Source organism: Pinus tabuliformis, chromosome 3_2, assembly GCF_031772625.1.
Source record: "Pinus tabuliformis cultivar Carrire ecotype Pingquan chromosome 3_2, CPIR1, whole genome shotgun sequence".
NCBI classification, from domain to species: domain Eukaryota; kingdom Viridiplantae; phylum Streptophyta; class Pinopsida; order Pinales; family Pinaceae; genus Pinus; species Pinus tabuliformis.
The window spans coordinates 36,718,832-36,727,340 of NC_142302.1; positions in this window are offsets into that span (position 1 = coordinate 36,718,832).

An 8,509-nucleotide genomic window follows, 5' to 3' on the forward strand; every position below is an offset into this window, starting at 1 on the left:
TCAAACTAGGGCAGTCGATATCTTGCAAACCGTCTGTCGGATTGACTTGATTCCACCACCAAAAGTTGCGGCTTTCAGAGGAGGTTCAGATGAACCTAAAGTGTAGTTCAGATGAGGAGATATTCTAGTCCACGCAGGTCAATTTTTACTTCTGCAGTTGCAGCGTCAATTTCAGCAGCTTCCGGCTTCACATGTGTGAAGGAGAGACCCTTTTCTGTGCAGTAGAGAAGAGACTCTTTTCTGCGCAGTAGAGAGAGAGATGTGATGAGATGAGTGAGTCCAAATGATAAAAAGTCCTCCTGTATTTATACACAACGTTTGTTTTTGAATAGATGCGACTGTTGGGCTTTTGAGCCTACATGAGTTGTAGGTTGGCTTGATAATAATTCTATAATCAAAATAAATTCATATCTCCATGAATACTTATCGGAATCGGATGATCTTTATATCAATCCTACACCTCTCGACGAGATGAATCTAATAAAAATATTATTAGCCATGAATAAGATGACCCACATGAAGTTTTGCCCTGGTTGCCAATTTTAACAGTAAAGGTCTGTAAAGAGCAGGGAGCTTTAGCTGAGGTGACAGTGGGCTATTGCTCCATTGTTGTCACTTGAATTTGTAGTCGCTCTTTAGGAACCCCTCCTAGGACCCCTGCTAGTTTGAGCAGTAACATTTTGGCGTCGTTTCTAGGGAGGATGAAGGTCTACCTCCCTAATGAATCATTGAGGAATTGATTCATAAACGACATCTCAAGTATTCCTCTAGCGACTCCATTCATTGTCCAATCCCCTAGTTTGCTTGAAGGCAACAACATTCCTCCTTTGACTAGGGCTGCTGCAAGAAGGGGAGAACGAACTCCATCACCTATTAGAACTAGCCTTCTCCCTGAATTTGAAAAGGTTGGTGATCCCACCCCCAAGATGGAAACAAATTCTAGCACCAACCAAAATCAAGACCAACCCAAGATCCCACAAAGTAAAAGGCATTTGGCTAGTGTCTTTGGGCCTTTGAATTTGAGTGACAATCCTGAGCTTTTACCTGAAAAATACAATGATTGGTTACCTAGGTTCAAGGGTGATGCCACCAAGAGTGCTCATGATCATGTTGAAGACTTTTATTGGGAAATCTCTCCTAGGTTAGTATTCGACGAAGATAGGATCATGATGTTATTTTCCTTATCTTTTGAAGGACAAGCTAGGGAATGGTACCTTAGTCTCCCTTTGGGATGCATAGAAAACTCTGACCAATTTGAAGATGTTTTCATGAAAAGATGGTCATTTGATGCCCAAGGGACTTTCAACATTGAAAAGTTTTACCAAATAAGTAGGGGAAGGGAAGACATCAAAGAATTCATCCAAAAATTTGATAGGATAGTTAGGGATATCCTTGACCATTTGAGACCCCCTGATGCTAACATACTTGATAAATTCATTAAGGTTGTGGGTGGTCATCTGACATATGCATTGAGAGATAAGAAACCTAAGAGCCTGGTTGAGGCCAAAGAAATAGTTATGGAAGTTGAACAAAACCTGAGAATTTCCAAAATGGATGTAGATGAAACATCCTAAGGCTAAGGTTGAGGTCAAGAAAAGTAAATCCAAAGACCAAAATGAGGAAACCCTTTTAGTTCTCCTCAAGAAGGTTGATAAGTTATCTGAGGAAATGAACTCGAGTGATGGACTTTATATGAATAAGTTCACCACCTTAGAGAAGGCTAAAAAATCAAGCTTCATTCCTAAAACAAGCCTTTTCCTAGGAAAGCAAATGATGAAGGCAAGCAAAGCTCATCTCAAGTTCCTAACACATTGGCCCCAACTAATGTTGTGGAGAAAGAGTCTGTTAGTTTTTGTAGCATTGGAGGTGTTCTAGTCTCGAAACTTTGTGGAGAGGCTAAAAAACAGGAGTTCTCCATAATCCAAAAATTGTTTTTGGAAATTCCACCTAGAAGTGTCCCGATTATATTATTAGCCTATACTTAAATATTTCCTAAGTCTAAACTTAAGAAAAGGGGTTAATTAATCAGTATTAATTGAGAAAAGTGTGAATCGTCTAGAAACTCACACAGATCAATCCAGATATGATCTCATTCTTTGATAAAGGTTTAATCTTGGTCATTGGAGTCCTAACTAGAGATTATAAGAGGAGGTCGATGGGTAGATGGAGAAAACACACTAGAGATCGATTTCTTTGGGCAGTTCGATCCTCCAGAGAGCAGCAATAGTTATCGAAAGATTTCAATCTAGAGAAGGAAGTAGAGACGGAGAGGGGCAGGGACAATGAGTCCAGAGGAAGAGATTCCAGTTCCAGAGAGTCCAAAAAAGGAGGCCGAGATTTTCTCTAGGAGGCTGCACAGAGCCTCAAGAGCGTAATTCGATCCAGTTGAAGAGGAGCCCGTTTTTAGTTCAAGTGGTCGGGAAACTTTTCCAGAGGGCCAAGAGACAGTTTCTTAGTCAGCAACAGGCACAATGGCTAGATCGGTAGTTGATTTAGGCAGAGCGTTTGAGGGATTGCACTAGGGTGATGCAGGGCCTATGCAGAGCTGGTTGGACGACTAGCTTTTCAGAGGAAGTCAAGTGTCAGGATTGCTCAGAGTGAGGGTAAATTCCCTCAGATAATTTTTGCCAATATTCATCTTGGATAGATTCGCCAGTTTGGCGATATTTATTGTACTCAAAATTTCTCACTATTGTTTAATAATTAAAACCTTCAATTGTTGCACTGGTTGTGCCAAGTTGGGTTTTTTTGGGGACTTTTGTCCAAAAATAACTGTGTCAAATTTATTGTGTGTATGCCAGTGTTTTCTTAGTTTCCAGTTTATATTTTGTAGTATATTTTATTTGTGAAGACAGTGTGATTATTTTGTTGTTGACGTAGCAATAAACTGATAAATTAATTTACAATTAAAAGAAATAATTCCAGTTGTTGTAATAAGATTTCAATGGTGAAATTTTCACACGGTACCAGAGCAAGGTTGATCGGATCAGTAGCTTAGAAATGAAGAAGGATAAATTCACTATTCAGAGGAAGCAGCGTCGAAATTTCTCCAATGTGTGCACAGAGCCTAACCAGGCTATGTGAGTGGCAAAGTAGAAGTTCAATTTCCAATTGTTGAGTGGCAAGAAAAGTTCGAGTTTCTTAGAGCAGAACTCCCGCAAGGAGATGTAGAGTCGGAAAGCATTTCCGGAGAACAACACAACAAAATCATTGAGAAGATTCGAGCGAAAGAGGAAGAGGAAGAGCACACACAGAGGGAAATTTCTCTCCGAGGGTTTCTAGCTTAGAAATCCGATTTGTCTAGTTGTAGTCGGCAATTGCTACAAATAGTTTTTCTCACTCCATAAGGGAGTGAGAATAGCAGGTTCAACATCCAAGCAGGCGGAAAGAAGGAGTTTCCAGTTCAGATTCGAGATGGCCACAACTAGGCTTAGAGATCAGGATAGGTTGGAGGGAACCTCCAACTTTGTCAACTAGAAGGCTAGGATGTCTTTCCTGCTAGATGAATATGCCCTGAAATCCTATGTAGATAATGTAGTGGAAATTCCCTAGGATGCAAATCAGCTAAAGGAATATAGGAAAGAGATGGTGAAGGCGAAGCAGTGGATCCAGGATGGAGTCCAAGACCATATAGTCTCACTTATATCTGGCAAGAACACTGCCAAGGAGATGTGAGACGCTCTCGACCAGCTATATCATAATACTTTCGAGCAATGAGAGATGTTCCAGCAAGAGAAGGTGAGAAGCATCAAGATACAGAAGGGTGAAGGCATAGATACCTTCCACACCAAGATTCAGGAGGTCCGTGATCAACTTGTAGCCCTTGGGGAGGCACCTCAACCCATAGAGCATGTACGGTTGGCATTGAACAACGTCTCAAAGGAGTGGAAAGTGTTTGTCCAAAGTATCTTGGGTCGAGACAAATTGCTTAGATGGGACAGGAGGTGGTCTGACATACACCAGGAGGAGTTGAGGCGATCTCTATCAAAGAGCACCATCAGTGGAAGCAGCAGCAAGGGTGTGAAGGGTGAGAAGGAAGAGGAAAATGGGGCCTTAGTGTCAAAGGGTCCCATTCAGGGACAGGGGGACAAGAAGAAGAAGAAGGACCTATCTACGCTAAAATGCTTCATGTGTGGCGAGTTTGGCCACAAAAGTACTTAGTGTCCTCTCAGGAAGAAGGACAAGCAGGAGAAGCAGGACCAGGCGACAACGTCCCCATATATAAACAAGTTTTCCTCTAGTCTGGAGGAAGATTTTGCCATGTTTGCAACTATACCTCCAAGAGTGAGGTGGGGCGATATGGATCTATAGTCCCAGAGTTGTAGAGGTTTGGGCAGGATTCTTGAGGTGTCCTCCTCATAGATCATTACCTTGCTATAGGGGCCCACAGTATTCAGTAGCAAGATGGATCAGTATCAATGAAGCAGTTAGATTCCCGAGTGACAGTTGCAGACTAGTGGCAGTCAGGTGCTAAGGAGCACAGAGCAATGTTGACAGCAAAGCAGGAGGCTCAGTGCAGGGTCAGCAACAACACAAATTCCCCAATGGACAGTGCAAAGGCTAGTAGCAATCAGATGCTCAGACAGGTGCATCACAAACACAGTGGATTCAGTATTTACGATGCTTCTCAGTTGTAGCGGTTGCAGTAGTAGCAACAACAGATGAGAGGGAGTTGTAGTGCAAATGCAGAGTTGGAAGCAGTGTTAGCAGCAGCACAAATGTAGCATGAGAGTTGTGCAATGGTTGTTGGGCAGTGGCAGGCAGTCACAGTAGGCAGACATCAGCCGCGTGATAGAGGGTGATACAAAGACAGGGTGTTGTAGCAATAGTGCAGCACTAGAACACCTTCCTCGCTAAGAGGGAGTGTTATTTTTTGTAGCATTGGAGGAGTTCTAGTCTTGAAACTTTGTGAAGAGGCTAAAACATAGGAGTTCTCCATAACCCAAAAATTGTTTCTGGAAATTCCAACTAGAAGTGTCTCAATTAGATTATTAGCCTATTTTTAAATATTTTCTAAGTCTAAACTTAGGAAAAGGGGTTAATTAATAAGTATTAATTGTGAAAGATGTGAATCATCTAAAAACTCACATGGATTGATCCAGATATGATCTCAGCCATTGATTAAGGTTTAATCTTGGTTGTTGGAGTCCAAACTGGATATTATAATAGGAAGTTGATGGGTAGATGGAGAACACACACTAGAGATCGATTTCACGGGAACGTTGGTGAGGGTTACTATTACATTGCCAATCTTGACGGCGAACTTTGGCCACAACCGGTCAAATTGAGTCATAACACCCCATTCCTTGCTACTTGACCTTGTATCATATGCATGTTATGGTAGGATGCATTGTATGTTTTTTTTCTCATTAGAACTAACATCATATGATATTATGATGCTAAAATAACTGCATTCCGATTAAATTTTATTTGAAGTAGAAGTTTATTTCTAGTTCATTTTATGGCCTAATATTAAGCATGGGTGATCATAAGACACCACAAAAACATGTGCTTAGTCTTTGATATGTGCAAGTAACTAGTCTGTGGTCTCAAGAGATTGTTGGTGTTCTCATGGCCTCCTCGTTTGAGTACGTTCGTGCACTCTTCTGAGAGATCATGTCCCAGTTGGAGCCAGATGTTACCCACCACCCGTGGGTAGTGTCCATAGGAGAAAAAATTTCTCCTAGATGGTCCTCAGTCGGCAGCCAGCAACCCCTTGCAGCCACCAGATAACTCGATGTGCCACTATCTCCGCCACCTAAGCCAGCCATTTTCTCCCTCGCCCATTTGTTATGATCGTATGTTTGAAGGTGGGCCTTCCAACCCCGAAGGTATGGCTTTTCATTGTGTAGTTGGATATTTTTGTTTACTTATCATGGACACTTTTGGGCATGGATTAGTGGGGGGATTCGGCGGAAAGAATGGGCTTGGTTTGTACTCTTGTCTCCTCTGTCCAATTTGATGGTTAACCTTATATCCTAGTCCCGTAGGATCTCCTTTATTAGTTACTAGCATTAGGGGTGATACTACAAGGGAAACCCAGATTTCGGTTGCGTGGTTTGGCTTCTCGACACCATATACATCTTTCCCCTCTACTCATTATAACTCCATTCACCATATTTCCCATTTGGGTCCACATTTGTCCATTGGGTTCGCAAGGAGTTAGCCTCCCCTTCCCCTTGTCCACACTTTGGGTCAGGACTGGAACGAAGCCTCGGAGATTGACTCAACTAAAAGAAAAGAATGAGCATAATTTGGCCACTCTCAACAGGAAATGTACCATAAAATACAAAAGATGGACGAGACATAAAAATTTAGCACGTTGGCAAAATCCAAACATGAGATCTAACCCTATCATCATGGCCATCAACTTAGTTCCTAAGGCCCCTCATATTATCCTCTTACATCATTAAGGAACCCATGATTGTCCCAACCCCTAGTGGGCAATGAATTGCCCAACCCTAAAGGGGTATTCACTACTATATCTTACATATCATGCTCTCATCCCTTAGAAGCCTGAGCATTTACTAAAAGAAAAATCTATAAAAGGCAAAAGACATATGATGGATTTACCATGGACATGTCATCCCCTTAGAGGTTGAAACCACCTAATAGGGTCCTTGGTTAACCTTCTTATTGAACTTAGATGCACTTGTACATTCTGAAGCCCATTATGGAAGGGCATGCCACTATGAAGTGTCCACTTGGTTCCATGATTTGTAAGCTCATTTACTCAATTGCACTAATGTTTTGTTGTACTAGAAGGCGAGGGGATGCATTGGATTTTATACAGGATTACAAGTGGGTCTTCATTTGGGGTTTGGTCTCCCTATACGGGGTCCAAGCCCTCTAGAGGGTCATATTGGCATTTGTAGTGTGAGAAATGAGAGCCACGAGTCTCTACCATAGCAGAGAGCAGATTGCCACTCCATGGGATCCTTCAATTTCACTCATGACTTGCTCATGTTTCACCTATTGGACGATGATGATGCACTTAGACAACCTTGCACAACCGGCTCCACCCCTACACCACACACTTCGCAGTTGATCCAGGGCCCAGGTGAGGATGTGTCTCATCATGGGAGATAATGGGAGGGCTTGTATTGTTCTTCCAGCCCACACAGATTGGATACAGGCTTGATCGATCCATTCAGAGACCCATGAGAATGTTTTGTGTCCCCATACCCACTTAGGGACACCACAGGTTGTTTGCTCAGATATCAAGGGGCCACCCCCTTTTATCACTATGTTTGGAGCTCATTTATTCATCTTGGCACACATTGGACTCCACTAGGCCTCCTCAATGGCCCTTCAACCTATTGTATCTATTATTTTACCCTCTTGGGAGGCTTATTTTATATTACGAAGCTATCTTGGTGGTCTTGTCACTGAGGAATGTTATCTTTGCACATTATTTTATTAGTTGGGGCATTATTAGGCCTTATTAGGCAAATCGAACCCATTAGGGAGGATATATATTGGTGTGATGATCATTTCATTTGATCATAACTTGGATTTGGATGAGTATCTCTTCTTGAGAAATTCACTATAGCTCTTGGAGGACGAATTGGAGATTCTTGAATGCATTTTATGTTTGGGTTGATGTTATTCTATTTTGGAGCTTCTCCCTTGCAAATGTAATGGATGGATATACTTTTTCTTCCATGCAAGTTTCTCTTTCATGTGAAATTTTTATTGAATGTTTAATGTATGAAATCTTGCATCATGAAGCTGCTTGTGCTCTAAATTATGCGAAAATATTAATCACCTTGTAGTTTTTGATCTATTACATGAGTTATTCATTAGGTAAGGAAAAGTGAATGTTCCTAGGGTTTGTTTTTGAAACTTAACCCTAAAAATCCATTCTTTTGGCAAGTCAAAGTATAAATTCTTATTGTAGGCTAGGCACTAGGGCATGCGAAGCTATAATTAGGCTCCTTGATAGAGAGAAGACCTTGAATCAATCTCATTCTTGACTCCATTCTCCCAATAGGCTAGGCACTAGTCTAGTCCTATGTGATTGCCAAAACAAAAAATATTTTCACCTCTTTTCCTAGCCCTAACCCTAGTAGGGTTCTAGGGCATCATACAAATTTTATTGTAGCCATCCAAAGTTGATGAAAAATGGTTAAGAACTGTGTTGGTGTGTCCTTTAGAGGTCCTCCAAATTTGAAGACAATCTAATGGTGGAATCTCAAGATATTCCAAGCCCTAGCTCGAGAACCATTCTCCCTACCTTGCCTTTGGTTACTGGTTCATTAAGGATCATTGCATTCAACATTAAGGTCAAATTTCATCACCTTCATCCCTTTCTTCTCCTTCACTTGGTCAATTCCTTTTGCTTAAAGTTTCACTCCAAACCCTTGACCTCATTTGGGTCCACTAGGGCTTCTTTGTGGTTCCACAACCTTGTCACTCTGATTTCACAATGATTGCTTGGAAGCGCTATTCTTTTAGGATTATTTGGTCCATGGTGCTTCACATCAAGACATACTCCTCAAACCTAGGT